General features: G+C 49.8%; 1 long non-coding RNA gene across 1 annotated transcript; it reads left to right on the plus strand.

Annotated features, from left to right (window-relative positions):
* The first annotated feature begins 3,671 nt into the window (after positions 1-3,671).
* Positions 3,672-16,223, plus strand: LOC140398803 (uncharacterized). Its single transcript, XR_011937560.1, has 2 exons — positions 3,672-3,800; positions 15,133-16,223. It is a non-coding gene; the product is annotated as an uncharacterized lncRNA (long non-coding RNA).
* The last annotated feature ends 2,156 nt before the right edge of the window (positions 16,224-18,379 follow it).

Consider the following 18,379-nt stretch of genomic DNA (forward strand, 5'->3'; position numbering starts at 1 on the left):
TGCTCTTGTGCTCTCTGCGCCATTAAGAAATCCCAGAATACTATCTGCTTTATTAACTGCTTTCTCCACCTGTCCTTCAATTATCTATACACAGATACACCCAGGTCCCTCTGCTCCTGCACCCCTTCAGAATTGTACCCCTTTTGTTATATTGTTTCCCCATGTTCCTCCTATCAAAATGCATCACCTCACACTTCTTCTCACTGAACCTATCTGCTCACTTCACAGTTTTTTTTCATAGAATTTACAGTGCAGAATGAGGTCATTCGGCCCATCGAGTCTGCACCGGCTCTTTGAAAGAGCACCCTACCCAAGCCCACACCTCCACCCTATCCCCATAACCCAGTCACCCCGCCCAACACTAAGGGCAATTTTGGACACTAAGGGCAATTTAACATGGCCAATCCACCTAACCTGCACATCTTTGGACTGTGGGAGGAAACCGGAGCACCCGGAGAAAACCCACCCACACATGGGGAGAATGTGCAAACTCCGCACAGACAGTGACCCAAGCCAGGAATCGAACCTGGGACCCTGGAGCTGTGAAGCAATTGTGCTAACCACTATGCTACCGTGCTGCCCAAGTTTACAATCCTTCCAAGTTTTACATCATTTGTAAACTGTAAAATTTTCCCCTGCACATCAAATCTAGATCATTGATAAAAAATCAGGAAAAGCAAGTGTCCCAATACCGACTCCTTGGGAATTCCACGACAAATATTCCACCAACTCACAAATATCCATTAACCCCTGCTCACTGTTTCCTATTGTTCAGCCAATTTTGTATCCACGTTGCGAACTGTTCCTTTTATTCTATGAGCTATAACTTTTCTCACAAGTCTGTTGTGCGACACTGTATAGAATGCCTCATCCAAGTACACCACATCAACAGTGTTACCCTCATCGACCCTCTCCGTTCCCTCTTCAAAAAAACTCCAGCAAGTTAGTTAAATACAATTTCTCCTTTAGAAATCCAAGCTGGCTCTTCCTAATCAACCCATCATTTTTTCCAGTGACTATTAATTCTGTCCTCAAATTATTGTTTCAAAAGCTTCCCCAAGTTTAACTGACTGATCTGTAATTGCTGGGTGTATCCTCACAATGTTTTTGAGCAAGGGTGTAATGTCTGCAATTCTGCAGTTCTCTGGCAGTTCCCTGAGGATCGAGAAGACTGGAGGATTTTGGCCAGAGCCCCTGCAATTTCCATTCTCACTTGCTTCAATATCCTTGGATGCACCTCAAATATCCAATCCCAATGCCTTGTCAACTTTAAGTATCCAATACCACCTTCTCATCAATTTTTAACTCTTCTCGTGACAGTTTCCTCTTTGTCACCATAGCTGAGGTAGCATTTGCTCCTCAAATGTTTGGTTAAAGAGGCAGGTTTTTAAGGAGTGTCTTAAAGGATGACAGTGAGGTGGAGAGACAGAGGAATTTCCAGATCTCGAGGCCGAGACAACTGGAGGCTTGATCACCCAAGGTAGAAGGATTGAAACCGGGCATGCTGAAAAGGCCAGCACTGGAGGAGTACAGAGGGTTGTAGAGCTGCAAGTGATTGCAAACATCGGGACAAGGCCAGAGGGATTTGAAAACCAACGTGAAAATGTTAAAATCCAGGTGTTACTTGACCAAGGACCAATGTAGATATGAGCACAGGAGTGATAGGTGAATGGGGTCTGCTGTAAATCAAGACATTGGGTAACAGCATTTAGGGGGGGTAGAATGTGGGAGACCAGCTAAGAGTGCATTGAAATAGTCAAATCTGGGGATAATAAAGCAATAAAGCAGATGAGCTGAGACGGGGTGAAGTTAGGTAATATTACAGAGGTTGAAATAGGGGATCTTAAAGTAAATTTGCCATAGTCCCAGATGACCATGGGCTTCTTTCCTCTTTGAGGGGGAAAGCTGACTGGTGGTGATTTAACCTGAGGGGCCTGTGAGAGGGTGCGGGGCCTGTGAGAGGGTGCGGGGCCTGTGAGAGGGTGCGGGGCCTGTGAGGGATATGGTTGAGAAGGCGGGGCTTTCATGAATAACCTCACCTGGTACGGGAATTGAACCCATGCTGTTGGCCTTGCTCTGCATCACAAACTAGCCGTCCAACCAACTGACATAAACTGGCCCCTTAGGGGGTCTTAGTGGTGGTATGGCTATCAAGTCGGAAGTTCATCTGTCTGGGAACAGCCTGACTTAACCTCCGGCTGTTGTCACAGAGAGGAATGGAATCAGTCATTGAGGAACAGTGAGGAGCAGGGTCCGAAAACAATGGTTCCAGTCTTCCTGATATTTAACTGGAGGAAATTTCCGCTCAAACCAGCATAGAATGTTGGAGAAACAATCTGATAATTCAGCAACACTGGAGGTGAGGTGATGGCGAGTGAGATGTTAGCTTACAGGTGAAAGTTCACACTATTTCAGATGATATCACCAAGGGGCTGAGTATAGATGGCAGTTAGGAAGTGGCCATGGATAGATCCTGGGGGTGGGGGGCGCCAGAGGTAATGGCATCCACCATTAGGAAAGCTAATAGAATGTTATAATTTATTGTGAGGGGAATTGATTACAAAAGTAGGAAGTTATGCTTTGTACATATTTGTGAGACCACATCTATAGTTGTATACAGTTCTGGAGTATTGGTTTCCTTAACTAAGGAAAGATGTAAATGTGTTAGAAGCTGTCCAGAGAAGGTTTACTAGACTAATACTGGGAAAGGGGGGTGGTCTTATGAGGAAAGGTCAGAGAGGTTAGATTTGTATCCACTGGAGTTTAGATGAATCAGAGGCAACTTGATTGAAACCTTTAAAATCCTGAGGGTTATTGAAAGGGTTGGTGTGGAGAAGATGTTTCTCCTTGTGGGAGAATCTAGAACCAGGGGTCACTGTTTAAAAATAAGGGGGTCACTTATTTAAAACGGAGATGAGGAGAAATATTTTCTCTCAGAGCATGGTGATTCTCTGGAACTCTCTTCCTCTAAAGGCAATGGAAGCAGAATGCAGTTCCACCGAGCTGGGTGTGTGTGGAGAGAGCTATTGGACGTCACCCATGTGGAAGACAGCAGATATGTTAAGAAGGACATCACAATCACAGCGAATGATTGGAGGAAATCAAACATGGAGTTCCAGGAAAGAGGGGCGTGACCTGTCCTTTTCAGAACACGCGTTAGTTAGCCTAGAACAAGGCCCACTTGGTATCTTCCAGGCAACTTCGCAGCCACTCAGTTTAGTGAGAATTGGGTATGAATCAAGCAGACAGGTTTTTAAACCACACACAGTACTGACCAAGCGGGAATGATGTATAAGTGTGATGTAGATCAAGTCCTGGGTAAGAATTTAGTATAAATGGGAATTTACTGCAGGAGGGGTAAGATGTGCTCGATCCTCAATCCCTTTTCCAGCTGGTGAATCGCCTTATCTTTGTTTTCAAGCTGGGAGAGTATCATTTACATTACCCTGTAAATTAATAACTAATTAACTCAATAAACAAGGTCAGACAGATCTAGCAGCATGTGGGAACCTGTGGAATGTGGGCCTATCCCAGACACCCTGCCTGCAGCCTCAACTCGCTATTGCTGAGCTGGAGTGAGCTGCAGACATTATGGGAATCGGGGAGGGAGTTACCTGGGTGGGAGTTACCTGGGTGGGAGTTTCCGGCCACACCTGTCATGATATGCAAACTTGACTCGGCAGATCTTTCAAGTTGGTTCATGGTCAGGTACGGGGGGATGTGACAGCACGTCGGTCAGGTAAGGGGGAACCGGCATGTCGTGATGGACAAGCCTTGGACCTTTGACCGACAGCTACAAGGTACTTGCTTCCTGCGTGCATGAGGAGAAGAACTGCAGGGTAAATGAGCAGAATGACCCTGGCATTGGGGCGGCGCGGTGCCACAGCAGTTAGCACTGCTGCCTCACACCGCCAGGGACTCGGGTTCAATTCCAGCCTCAGGTGACTGTGTGGATTTTGCACTTTCTCCCCGTGTCTGTGTGGGTTTCCTCCGGGTGCTCCAGTTTCCAGTCCAAAGTCCACAGATGTGCAGGTTAGGTGGATTGGCCGTGCTAAATCACCCATGGGTATCCAAAAGGTTAGGCGGGGTTACGGGCATAGGGTGGAGGTGTGGGTTTAACCAGGGCTGGTGCAGACTTAATGGGCTGGATGGCACTGTAAATTATATGAAAAAAAATCATGGTGAACGATACCAGTCAAGTGGGGAAAATGAAGAGGAATGTGGTAGTGATAGGAGACAGTGTGGTTGGGAAATAGATACTGTTCTTTGCAGCCGGAGCTGGGGGCTCTGAAGGTTGTGTTGCCTTAAGTCCTCCTGCATGGAGAGGGGCTTGGAGTGGGAGGGGGAGAATCCAGTTGTTGGGCCTTATTAACCTCTGTTGCTACTTTTAATAATTTGTGTATGTGCACTCCTAGATCCCTTTTGGTTCTTTACTCCATTCAGACTCTCATTATCCAACTCTCTTTGCCACAAAACACACCACCGCACATTTATCTTTTCTGAAGTTAATTTTCCATGTCCAGCTCCGTGCTGCAAGTTCATTAATATTTTTCTGTATTTTGTATGCCTAATAAATAATTTCTGCAACCCCACTGACCTATTTGATTGTCCACTGACCCACTTTAAATAATTTCCATTGATCCTGCTGTTAATCCCTGTCTTCCCTTGTGTTTTCCCTTTAATTTCTGTAATTCTGCAATTTCAATATCTGTACCTGGGCAATTAATGGGACCTATGCCTTTAAGATGGACTTCACCTTTAATTTTTTTTAAAGGAATCTACAGCAGCATGTGCTGCTTAGTCTGAAATCAGCGACGATTCATCTTGATGGACTTGGCTGTCGACCAATGAGCTGTTTATATTGCTGTGTTCTTAGCTGATTGGTGCTGACCATTCTGGAAGGTTCTGCAAAGGGCAGGAAGGCTTCATGTGGCTTTTCATTTTGGGTTGAGCAAGAAGCTGGAGGGTCAAAGCCCTGATCTGTCTCTCCTACCTGATGGATTCTGTCTAAAGGTTCAAAGTAAAGTCCTTTCTCTCTTTTCAGCCAGACTGAACTGCAGGGAGTTCAGTCCTGCCACCAGCTGAGGGCCGGGTCAGTTGTTTGAAAATCCTTTTAAACTCATCTCAGACAAGCTGTTGATCATTCTGGTGGAGCCGGGAACAAATAAGAATTAAACAAGCCTGAGGCTGTTCTTTTGAATGAAGGCTCGGTAATAGTGAAAGTGACTCCCTGGAAGAAATCCTACAGTCTGGGAGTTCTGACTGAATACACCTGCCTGAAAAGCCTCCTTAGCAATCCAACTGGTGGGGGGTAGGGTATGGGGCGGGGGGGTGGGGAGTGGGGGTGGGGGGTGGAAGGCGTGCCTTCAAAGTTTAAAATAAATCTCCGCAGCAACAGTCGGTTTAAAAAAATGCCCCTTTTTGGGAAAATCGATCCTTTTGACCCAGAGACTGAACACTGGGTTCAGTAGATTGAAAGGCTTCAATTTTTCTTCACCACAATCAGAAAAAGACCCATTTATTCCAACTTTTTGCTTCCTGTTTGCTAACTAGCTTTCTATCTATCTCAAGACACTACCCTTAATCCCATGCGCTTTAACTGTACATATCGTCAAAGAATTATAGTAGATTTGTCAAGCATGTTTTTCCTTTTGTAAATCTCTGCTGAATTTCACTGATTATACCACTGCTTTCCAAATGCTGTGCTATGAAATCCTTGATTTGACTCCAGCAACTTCCCTACTACCGACGTTAGGCTCACTGGTTCCCTGTTTTCTCTCTACCTCCATTTTTGAATAGCGGGGTTATATTAGCTACCCTCTAATCTGTAGGAACCATTCCAGAGTCCAAAAAAGTTTGGAAAATGACCATCAATAAAGTAACTATTTCTCCGTCCCTGATGCCAGGCTGATGTTGGCTGGCACAACCCATGCCAGTGGTACACTCTGTGGGGCACTCCTGTAGGGGCTACCATTGGCATTTCTGTTGGGTGGGCCATGTGCTGACCCCCCCCCCCCCCCAGCAGGTGGTGGCCGGTTTGCGGAGGTGGAGAATTGGTGGGCTGGAGGGTGAAGGGTGGTGTGCGGGGGTGGGGGGTATTGGGGGTATTGTAGCCATCCCTGGCAGTAGCTGGTCCGGCATTCCACGGTCGTGCCTCTGCATATCCTACCCCCTCCCTCTCCCTCGTCAGTAATGGCGCCTGTTTCCCGATTTTTTTGAAACCACAAGTGAAACTCACCGGTGGTACTTCCTCCTGGCAGAGGTGGAGCGTTGTGGATGCCCCGGAGAATATCGGGTCAGGCCCGCTAATGATATGCGGACGGTGTTTACTGAACGTGCGGAGTAGAACGCGTTGATGCCGCTGTCGAGGCACTGGAGCATGGCGTTCTGGCGGACACCCAGTGCCGGCCACAGTTTAACTTCACGATCGATTCTCTGCCCAATTGCCTTTCCCGATTCTGGCCTCTGCCAATGGAGAATGGTCTTCCACGGATGGCGCTTTGACAGGTAGGACCAATTCAAGCTATTCCAGCTCCACAAAGACGAACTGGGCTGTGTGGATGGAGTGTTACTGTGTGGATCTAGAGTGGTGGGTTCCAGGCCCAACAAAAGGAATGTTGCTGCAGGGGTTACACAGTGTCATCCAGGTCAGACCAAAATGAAAATGCTCCTTAGTTATGTTTGGTGGCCAGATATTGATAAGGATATCAAAAACTTAGTCAGGAGTTGTGATCAATGCCAATCGCAAAAAGCTCTGTGTCCATCGGCTCATGTGCACCCATGGCGGTGGCCTGGCTGACCTTGGGCCTGGTTACATGTGGATTTTGGCGGTGATGCCCATTCCAACTGAGTTGATATTCATGAAAGGAGAACAACAACATCCATCAACAACAACAACAGCGATCAAAAAACTGCGACAAACCTTCACTACGCCTGGCCAGCCAGTCGTTTTAGTCTCCGATAACGGTGCTGCTTTCACAGGGGCAGAATTTCTGCATTTTATACAAATTAATGGAATAAAAAATGTGTGCCGGGCACCCCATCGCCCAGCCTCAAATAGCTTTGCAGAAAGAGCTGTCCCGACATTGAATTCAGCGATGAATAAGCAGCCAGCTACAACCTTACGATTGAAGCTTGTTAGTATTATGGGCCAGGGTTTAGAGAACACCAAAGTGTATCATGGAGTTCATCTGACCCACAACTTTTAATAGATTTTGGTTATGGGGAGCACAAGGGCCCACTTTACAGGTGTGATGCAACAGAGATCCAAACTATTTTTAAACAAAACAATGTTTATTCTATGAATCCAGTTAACATTTTATAAACTCACAGGAAACATCTTACCAACTACTAACACTGATAACGCCCCCCCCAAAAATACAGTACTCTATAGGTAACCCTTAGTAACTTTCCTAACAACATCCATAAGCCAAAACACCTTTTAACAAAGACAGTAGGTTTGAATTCTCTACAGAGAGCAGTTATCACTGATAAATTATCAAGTGATCTAAACACCTTGTTTAACATACAGAGAGACACCAGTACACGTCTGCTTGGTTTGAATGCAGCTCTCCAACTGAAAGCAAAACTAAAACACAGAGCCGAAAAAAAGAGCTTCCAGCTCCACCCACAAAATGACATCACTGCAGCCATTTGATAAAGCACACTTTTCTTAAAGGAACATTCACGTGACATTAGATTCCTCTTAACTTACATAACAGCACCGCACGTTACTCCGGGAATATCCCCCTCAGAGGTATCAATAGGGAGGCGCCGTCGGACCAAACCTGAACTAGTGTTCCCCAATTTAGCCGGGATATAGAGGTGAAACAAGGTGCTCACAAGAGACATCACGATGCTAGGTCCTTTGAGGTGAACGACTTGGTATTCATCTAGAACATTAGCCCAGCCTGGGTCCCTGGAAAGATCATAACAAAACCAGGCCCCGTGTCCTATCTGGTTCACCTCCAAGGAACAGAAGTAAGGAAACACACAAGGAAAAGAGAAACTAACACAATTCATCCAAGCACGCTGACCCAGCAACACCTTCCAACCTTCCTCCAACGGCACCATGATCAGTGGGAATGGTTACTCCAGAGGAAGGGCCATGTGTTGTTCCACTGGGCACTGGAGCAGATGTCTACACTAATAAAAATCCTGAAATCGTAAATTATCCGACAGTTTCTCAAGGCATCACTGCGGTGGCACAGTGGTTAGCACACCTGCCACACAGCGCCAGGGTCCCGGGTTCAATTCCAAACTCGGATCACTGACTGGGTGAAGTTCGCAATTTCTCCCCATGTCTGTGTGGGATTCCTCCGGGTGCTCCGGTTTCCTCCCGCAGTCCAAAGATGTGCAGGTTAGGTGGATTGGCCATGATCAATGCATGGGGGTTATGTGGATAGGGCATGGGAGGGGGTCAGGGTGGGTTGCTTGTTCAGAGGGTCGGTACAGACCCGATGGGCGAAGTGGAGTCCTTCAGTACTGTTCTATGGGATTCTATCTCAACTGACTCTGGGATTTATCCTAGGATTCTCTGGGAGGCCAGGGAAGAGATTGCTGGACCATTGGCTTTGATTTTTATGTCATCATTGGCTACAGGAATAGTGCCAGAGGACTGGAGGACAGCAAATGTGGTCCCTTTGTTCAAAAAGGGGAGCAGAGACAACCCCGGCAACTATAGACCGGTGAGCCTCACGTCTGTAGTGGGTAAAGTCTTGGAGGGGATTATAAGAGACAAGATTTATAATTCATCTAGATAGGAATAATATGATCAGGGATAGTCAGCATGGCTTTGTGAAGGGTAGGTCATGCCTCACAAACCTTATCGAGTTCTTTGAGAAGGTGACTGAACAGGTAGACGAGGGTAGAGCAGTTGATGTGGTGTATATGGATTTCAGCAAAGCGTTTGATAAGGTTCCCCACGGTAGGCTATTGCAGAAAATACGGAGGCTGGGGATTGAGGGTGATTTAGAGATGTGGATCAGAAATTGGCTAGCTGAAAGAAGACAGAGGGTGGTGGTTGATGGGAAATGTTCAGAATGGAGTTCAGTCACAAGTGGAGTACCACAAGGATCTGTGCTGGGGCCGTTGCTGTTTGTCATTTTTATCAATGACCTAGAGGAAGGCGCAGAAGGGTGGGTGAGTAAATTTGCAGACAATACTAAAGTCGGTGGTGTTGTCGATAGTGTGGAAGGAAGTAGCAGGTTACAGAGGGATATAGATAAGCTGCAGAGCTGGGCTGAGAGGTGGCAAATGGAGTTTAATGTAGAGAAGTGTGAGGTGATTCACTTTGGAAGGAATAACAGGAATGTGGAATATTTGGCTAATGGTAAAGTTCTTGAAAGTGTGGATGAGCAGAGGGATCTAGGTGTCCATGTACATAGATCCCTGAAAGTTGCCACCCAGGTTGATAGGGTGGTGAAGAAGGCCTATGGAGTGTTGGCCTTTATTGGTAGAGGGATTGAGTTCCGGAGTCAGGAGGTCATGTTGCAGCTGTACAGAACTCTGGTACGGCCGCATTTGGAGTATTGCGTACAGTTCTGGTCACCGCATTATAGGAAGGACGTGGAGGCTTTGGAGCGGGTGCAGAGGAGATTTACCAGGATGTTGCCTGGTATGGAGGCAAAATCTTATGAGGAAAGGCTTGAGGTTGTTTTCGTTGGAGAGAAGAAGGTTAAGAGGAGCCTTAATAGAGGCATACAAAATGATTAGGGGGTTGGATAGGGTGGACAGTGAGAGCCTTCTCCCGCGGATGGAAATGGCTGGCACGAGGGGACATAACTTTAAACTGAGGGGTAATAGATATAGGACAGAGTTCAGAGGTAGGTTCTTTACGCAAAGAGTAGTGAGGCCGTGGAATGCCCTACCTGCTACAGTAGTGAACTCGCCAACATTGAGGGCATTTAAAAGTTTATTGGATAAACATATGGATGATAATGGTATAGTGTAGGTTAGATGGCATTTGTTTCGGTGCAACATCGTGGGCCGAAGGGCCTGTACTGCGCTGTATTGTTCTATGTTCTATGTTCTAGGACACAACGCGGGCCAGGGAGCTGAGGCATTCTCATATGTTGGAAGTCTCTGAATAAACTAAAATTTTGAGTGATTGTACTGTTACCCCACCATGATTTATAATTGCCTGTTCTTGAAAATAGTTGCCTGTGCAGAAATTGGGCAGGAAAGAACTTGAAAGGCACTGACCCTCTGACAGTGCAGCACTCCCTCAGCACTGACCCATAGACAGTGCAGCACTCCCTCAGCACTGACCCATAGACAGCGCAGCGCTCCCTCAGTACTGACCCTCTGACAGTGCAGTACTCCCTCAGTACTGACCCTCTGACACTGCAGCACTCCCTCAGCACGGACCCATAGACAGTGCAGCACTCCCTCAGCACTGACCCTCTGACAGTGCCGCACTCCCTCAGTACTGACCCTCTGACAGTGCAGCACTCCCTCAGCATGGACCCATAGACAGTGCAGCACTCCCTCAGTACTGACCCATAGACAGCGCAGCGCTCCCTCAGTACTGACCCTCTGACAGTGCAGTACTCCCTCAGTACTGACCCTCTGACACTGCAGCACTCCCTCAGCACGGACCCATAGACAGTGCAGCACTCCCTCAGCACTGACCCTCGGACAGTGCCGCACTCCCTCAGTACTGACCCTCTGACAGTGCAGCACTCCCTCAGCATGGACCCATAGACAGTGCAGCACTCCCTCAGCACTGAGCCTCTGACAGTGCCACACTCCCTCAGTACTGACCCTCTGACAGTGCAGTACTCCCTCAGTACTGACCCTCTGACACTGCAGCACTCCCTCAGTACTGACACATAGACAGTGCAGCATTACCTCAGTACTGACCCTCTGACAGTGCAGCACTCCCTCAGCACTGACCATCTGACAGTGCAGCACTCCCTCAGCACTGACCCTCTGACAGTGCAGCACTCCCACAGTACTGACCCTCTGACAGTGCAGCACTCCCTCAGCACTCCCTCAGTACTAACCCTCTGAGAGTGCAGCACTCCCTCAGCACTGACCCTCTGACAGTGCTGCACTCCCTCAGCATTGACCCTCTGTCAGTGCAGCGCTCCCTCAGTACTGGCCCTGAGACAGTGCCGCACTCCCTCAGTACTGACCCTCTGACAGTGCAGTACTCCCTCAGTACTGACCCTCTGACACTGCAGCACTCCCTCAGTACAGACACATAGACAGTGCAGCAGTCCCTCAGTACTGACCCTCTGACAGTGCAGCACTCCCTCAGCACTGACCATCTGACAGTGCAGCACTCCCTCAGCACTGACCCTCTGACAGTGCAGCACTCCCACAGTACTGACCCTCTGACAGTGCAGCACTCCCTCAGCACTCCCTCAGTACTGACCCTCTGACAGTGCAGCACTCCCTCAGCACTGACCCGCTGACAGTGCCGCGCTCCCTCAGTACTGACCCTCTGACAGTGCTGCACTCCCTCAGCATTGACCCTCTGACAGTGCAGCACTCCCTCAGTACTGGCCCTGAGACAGTGCCGCACTCCCTCAGTACTGACCCTCTGACAGTGCAGCACTCCCTCAGTACTGACTCTCTGACAGTGCAGCACACCCTCAGTACTGACCCTCTGACAGTGCAGCACTCCCTCAGTACTGACCCTCTGACAGTGCAGCACTATCTCAGTACTGACCCTCTAACAATGCAGCACTCCCTCAGTACTGACCCTGAGACAGTGCCGCACTCCCTCAGTACTGATTCTCCAACAGTGCAGCACTCTCTCAATACTGACCCTCTGACAGTGCAGCACTCCCTCAGTAGTGACCCTCTGACAATGCAGCACTCCCTCAGTAGTGACCCTCTGACAGAGCAGCACTCCCTCAGTACTGACCCTCTGACAATGCAGCACTCCCTCAGTAGTGACCCTCTGACAGTGCAGCACTCCCTCAGCACTGACCCTCTGACAGTGCAGCACTCGCTCAGTACTGACCCTCTGACAGTGCAGCGCTGCCTCAGTACTGATTCTCCAACAGTGCAGCACTCTCTCAATACTGACCCTCTGACAGTGCATCACTCTCTCAGCACTGACCCTCTGACAGTGCAGCACTCCCTCAATACTGACTCCATGACAGCGTACACCCCCTCAGTACTGACCCTCTGATAGTGCAGATATCCCTCAGTGCTGACCCTCTGACAGTTCAGCACTCCCTCAGCACTCACCCCCTGACAGTGCAGCACTCCCTCAGTACTGACCCTCTGACAGTGCAGTTATCCCTCAGCACTGACCCTCTGACAGTGCAGCACTCCCTCAATACTGACTCCATGACAGCGTACACCCCCTCAGTCCTGACCCTCTGATAGTGCAGTTATCCCTCAGTGCTGACCCTCTGACAGTTCAGCACTCCCTCAGCACTCACCCCCTGACAGTGCAGCACTCCCTCAGTACTGACCCTCTGACAGTGCAGCACTCCTTCAGTGCTGACCCTCTGACAGTGCAGCACTCCCTCAGTACTGGCCCTCTGACAGTGCAGCACTCCCTCAGTACTGACCCTCTGACAGTGCAGTGCTCCCTCAGTACTGACCCTCTGACAGTGCAGCACTCCCTCAGTACTGACCCTCTGACAGTGCAGCACTCCCTCAGTACTGACCCTCTGACAGTGCAGCACTCTCTCAGTACTGACCCTCTGACAGTGCCGCACTCCCTCAGTACTGACCCTCTGACAGTGCAGCACTCCCTCAGTACTGACCCTCTGACAGTACTCACCCGAATCACAGAGAACTATTTGAGTTGTATTTTCCCTATGTAATGCCAGTTTTCCCCAGGGGCTTAATGTGCATTGTCACTAATTTATTTATAACTTGTTTCCAAGGCAACCTTAAGCATGCTGATTAAAGCAAAGACTCTCGTCAGCCCAGCATTTCCCACAGATGCAGTCGGCATTGCAGATTGTTCCAAAATTCTGTCCCAGGACCCCCATATCACAGGGACAATTGCCTAACCTACCTCCCATTCCCAGTGAAGGCCCTGTCTGATCTAAACTGTTTCCTGATTCTGTAGCTCTCTCTGTGGCCCTTGTCCAGTCATCCAGATGCAATAAACAAGCTGCCAACCACAGAGCAGACACTGTGACAATCGCAGATTGGAGAGAATGCACAGTTAGGTTGGAGCTCAGTGTGGTAGGGCAGGCTGGAATGTGTGCAATGCGGATGAATTCTCCTGGATCCAGGGTGTAGCTGGCTGGCAAGGGGGCTGGGTGTTGGGAAGGTAGTGAGGGAAGCTCCAGAACACACACTCACTGCTGAGGAAGGTTATTCCCTCTGGGGGAGTCGCCTCTTGAACCTCTGCTTGCCCCTTCTGATCTTTTGTTTTAAATTGACCCCCCTCCAAATGCACGTTATAGTTCAGGAGCCCTCGCAATCGCCGGCCTGCCTCACAGCACCCTCCTCTCCCCTGTAGCTGCTCCTCTGGTTGAACCAACATCGAGAGCTGGCCCTGCCGCCCACCCGCCTGTCCTGCCGCCCACCCGCCTGTCCACCTGCCACCCGCCTGTACACCTGCCACCCGCCTGCCTGTCCACCTGCCACCCGCCTGCCTGCCTGCCCACCAGCCTCCCATCCGCCAGCCCTGCCGCCCATCCGCCTTTCCGTCTGCTTGCCCACCTGCCTCCTCACCCACCCACCCACCCACCCACCTCCCCACCCACCCACCTGCCCACCAGTCCGCCCACCCACCTCCTCACCCGCCTGCCCACCCACCCACCTGCCCACCCGCCCGCCCACCCACCTCCTCGTCCGCCTGCCCACCTGCCGGCCTGCCCACCCGCCCACCCACCCACCCGCCCACCTGCCCATCCATCCACCCACCTCCCACCCACCTACCCGCCTGCCCTCCCACATCCCGCCCACCCGGCCGCCCGTCCGCCCACCTCCCCAGCCACCTGCTCACACGCCAGCCCACCCACCCACCTTTCCGTCCGCCTGCCCACCTGCCTCCCCACCCGCCTGCCCACCCACCCGCCCGCCCGTCCGCCCACCCACCTGCCCGCCCGCCTGCCCCACCGCCCACCCGCCTGCCCACCTGCCTCCCGCCCATCTGCCCGCCCGCCTGCCCCACCGCCCGCCCGCCTGCCCGCTCGCCTGCCCACCTGCCCACCCGCCTGCCCGCCCACCTGCCTGCCCGCCCGCCCACCTGCCCGACCACCCATCGCCTGTCCACCCGCCCGCCTGCCCACCTGCCTGCCCGCCTGCCTGCCCACCCACCCGCCTGCCTGCCTACCCGCCTGCCCACCTGCCCGCCCACCTGCCTGCCTGCTTGCCCTGCTGCCCACCCGCCTGCCCACCTGCCCACCCGCCTGCCATCCTTACTCGGATGGTGCACCCAGAGACAACCAATTAGGAGCAGCCTCAAGATAACCTAGTGACGTGGTCTGGCTCCCAGACGGTGCTGGTTTAGGACCCCCACTTTGGTTTCTACAACATGGTCCCAAATCCCACTGGAAATTCCGACCGGATGTGCTTCACAAGGATCTGCGCTGGGGCCTCAACTATTTACTGTGGCTATTAATGACTTAGGTGATGGGATAGAAAGCCACCAATCCAAACTTGGAGATGATCTAAAAGGAATTTGGATTGTATTCATAGAATCTACAGTGCAGAATGAGGCCATTCGGCCCTTGAATCTGCACCGGCCCTTACAAAGAGCACCCTACTCAAGCCCACGTCTCTACCCTATCCCTGTAACCCAATAACTCCTACTTAACATTTTTTTGGGACACTAAGGGCAATTTAGTATGGCCAATGCACCGAACCTTTGGCCCACGCAGACACTGGGAGAACGTGTAGATTCCACACAGACAGTGGCCCAAGCCAGGAATCGAACCTGGAACCCTGGAGCTGTGAAGCAACAGTGCTAACCACTGTGCTACCGTGTTGTAAACAGGGCAGATGGAAGTGTAAAATTAGAAAGAAAATACAGAAATATGAGACAATTCATTTTGGCAAAAAGAATGTTCGGAGACAATAAAATACAGGGTACCACTCTGTCAGAGCAGAGGGATCTGGGAGGAAATGTGCATAAATCATTGAAGGGGGCAGAAAAGGTGTCGAAATCAGTTAATAAATTTACAGTATCCCTGACTTTATTAATAGGCTCATCGATCGACAGTTCCAACGCGCCACAGCAAAAACCCGCACCGACCTCCTCAGAAGACAAACATGGGACACAACCGACAGAATACCCTTCGTCGTCCAGTACTTTCCCGGAGCGGAGAAACTACGACATCTTCTTCACAGCCTTCAACACGTCATCGATGAAGATGAACATCTTGCCAAGGTCATCCCCACACCCCCACTACTTGCCTTCAAACAACCGCGCAACCTCAAACAAACCTTTGTTTGCAGCAAACTACCCAGTCTTCAGAACAGTGACCACGACACCACACAACCCTGCCATGGCAATCTCTGCAAGACGTGCCAAATCATCGACATGGATGCCACCATTACACGTGAGAATACCACCCACCAGGTACGCGGTACATACTCGTGCGACTCGGCCAACGTTGTCTACCTCATACGCTGCAGGAAAGGATGTCCCGAAGCGTGGTACGTTGGCGAGACCATGCAGACGCTGCGACAACGAATGAACGGACATCACGCGACAATCACCAGGCAGGAATGTTCCCTTCCAGTCGGGGAAAACTTCAGCAGTCAAGAGCATTCAGCCTCTGATCTCCGGGTAAGCGTTCTCCAAGGCGGCCTTCAGGACGTGCGACAACGCAGAATCGCCGAGCAGAAGCTTATAACCAAGTTCCGCACACATGAGTGCGGCCTCAACCGGGACCTGGGATTCATGTCGCATTACATTCATCCCCCACCATCTGGCCTGCAAAATCCTACCAACTGTCCTGGCTTGACACAATTCACACCTCTTTAACCTGGGGTTACCCCATCTCTGGATCTGTAAAGATTTAATCACCTGCTAATGCTCGCATTCCAAGCATTGTTTGGCATCTTTGAATCTGTCTATATATATGTTTCTGGAACATACCTCTTCATTCACCTGAGGAAGGAGCAGCGCTCTGAAAGCTAGTGACATCGAAACAAACCTGTTGGACTTTAACCTGGTGTTGTAAAACGTCTTACTTTGCTCACCCCAGTCCAACGCTGGCATCTCCACATCTTTATTAATAGGGGCAGAGAGTACAAGAGAAAGGAGGTTATATTAAAGCTCAAACACTGTGTTCCGTGTCAGCTGGCGTTAATTTGTCCAGTTCTGGGCTCCACACTTTCTGAAGGATGTGAAGGGATCAGAGAGGGTGCAGAAAAGATCCACGGGAATGGTTGGGAAACTTCAGTTCGAGGTTGGAGAAGTTGAGACTCTTTGCCTTGGAAAAGAGAAGGATGAGAGGAGATTGGATAGAGGGATTCAAAATCATGATAGAAGTTATAAAGAGAAACTGTTCCCATTGCTGGAAGGATTGAGAACCAGAGAGCTCTGGAGTTCTGCCTTGTTACAAAGAACAAAGCACAAGAACAGGCCCTTTAGCCCTCCAGGCCTGCGCCAACCATACTGCCCGTCCAACCTAAAACCTTCCACACTTCCGGTGTCCGTATCCCTCTATTCCCATCCTATTCATTTATTTGTCAAGGCGCCCCTTAAATGCCACTCTCGTCCCTGTTTCCACCACCTCCTCCGGCAGCGAGTTCCAGGCACCCACTACCCTCTGTGTAAAATACGTTCCTCACAGATCTCCTCTAAACTTTGCCCCTCACACCTTAAACCAGTGTTCTTCAAACTCAGGGGGCGCAACCCGCGGGTGGGTCGCGGGTGGGAGTCGGGAGGGTCGTGGAGCCGTCCTTCGCGGCGCTCCCGATCGTGCAAATCCCCGCGCAGCAGCCGGCTTTTAATAACTCCGCCTGCAAGCGGCCTTCAAAATGGCAGCGAACATGTAAAAAAATTTCGGCCACATTGCGCATGCGCGCTGATGATCGGGCACGTATGCGCAGTGCGGCCGCAATTTTTAAAAATGGTCACAGCTTTTTGTTTTACAAGTTCGGGAGGTATTTATTCATTTTATTCATTTATTTTATTCATTTAATTTTTATTTTATTCATTTTTTTTTACAAGTTCGGGGGGGGGGTTTTATTCATTTATTTTATTCTTTTTTTTTACAAGTTCGGGGGGGTTTTATTTGATAAAATTTTACAGGAAAGAAATGCAGAACTTTGGCCAGATGGAGACTCCATACTTTCCGACACCGGAAGGCTTCACCTTCATCCAACAGGTTCCATTGGAGGAGCGTGTACGAGGGCCAAAGGGAACCAAAGCCATTTCCTCCACTTTTGTCAGCAACAAACAAGGTAAGAGAAAATGGTGGGTCACTCAGGTCGGCCGGGTTGGGTCCTGAAGGTTGGCTGGTTGGTAAAAATGGGTCCCTGGAAAAAAAGTTTGAAGAACACTGCCTTAAACCTATGTTCTCTCATAATTGACTCTTCCACCCTGGGAAAAAAACTTCTGACTATCCCCTCTGACTATAAATCTACATCTATAGTGTAGATTTATTTGTTCTTAAGGGCAGCACGGTAGCATTGTGCATAGCACAATTGCTTCACAGCTCCATGGTCCCAGGTTCGATTCCGGATTGGGTCATTGTCTGTGCGGAGTCTGCACGTCCTCCCCGTGTCTGCGTGGGTTTCCTCCGGGTGCTCCGGTTTCCTCCCACAGTCCAAAGATGTGCGGGTTAGGTGAATTGGCCAATGATAAATTGCCCTTAATGTCCAAATTGCCCTTGGTGTTGGGTGGAGGTGTTGAGTTTGGGTAGGGTGCTCTTTCCAAGAGCCGGTGCAGACTCAAAGGGCCGAATGGCCTCCTTCTGCACTGTAAATTCAATGATAATCTATGATTAATCTAGGACAAAGGTTCGGCACAACATCGTGGGCCGAAGGGCCTGTTCTGTGCTGTATTTTCTATGTTCTATGTTCTATGTTCTATGCCTCTCATAATTATGTAGACTATCAGGTTGCCGCTCAGCAACCTGAGTGCAGCTGGAATTTGGTGAAACAGGGAGTCTCGAGGGGTAGGTTTTAAGGAATAATTTAATTTAAGGGATAATTTATTTTTTTATTATAAATTAAAAGTTCCTAATTCATTTTTTCCCCAAATAAGGGCAATTTAGTGTGGCCAATCCACCTACCCTGCAGACCTTTGGGTTGTGAGGGTGAGACTCATGCAGATACGGGGAGAATGTGCATACTCCACAAGGACAGTGACCTGGGGACGGGATCGAACCCAAGTCCTCGATGGCTAGGCAGCAGTGCTAACCACTTAAGGGCTAATTTCAACCTAAAGTTTAGTTTGTTTTTTGATTTACCAATTAACTAAAAATTGCCCTTTTGA

Source organism: Scyliorhinus torazame, chromosome 22 (genome assembly GCF_047496885.1).
Source record: "Scyliorhinus torazame isolate Kashiwa2021f chromosome 22, sScyTor2.1, whole genome shotgun sequence".
In the NCBI taxonomy this organism is placed as follows: domain Eukaryota; kingdom Metazoa; phylum Chordata; class Chondrichthyes; order Carcharhiniformes; family Scyliorhinidae; genus Scyliorhinus; species Scyliorhinus torazame.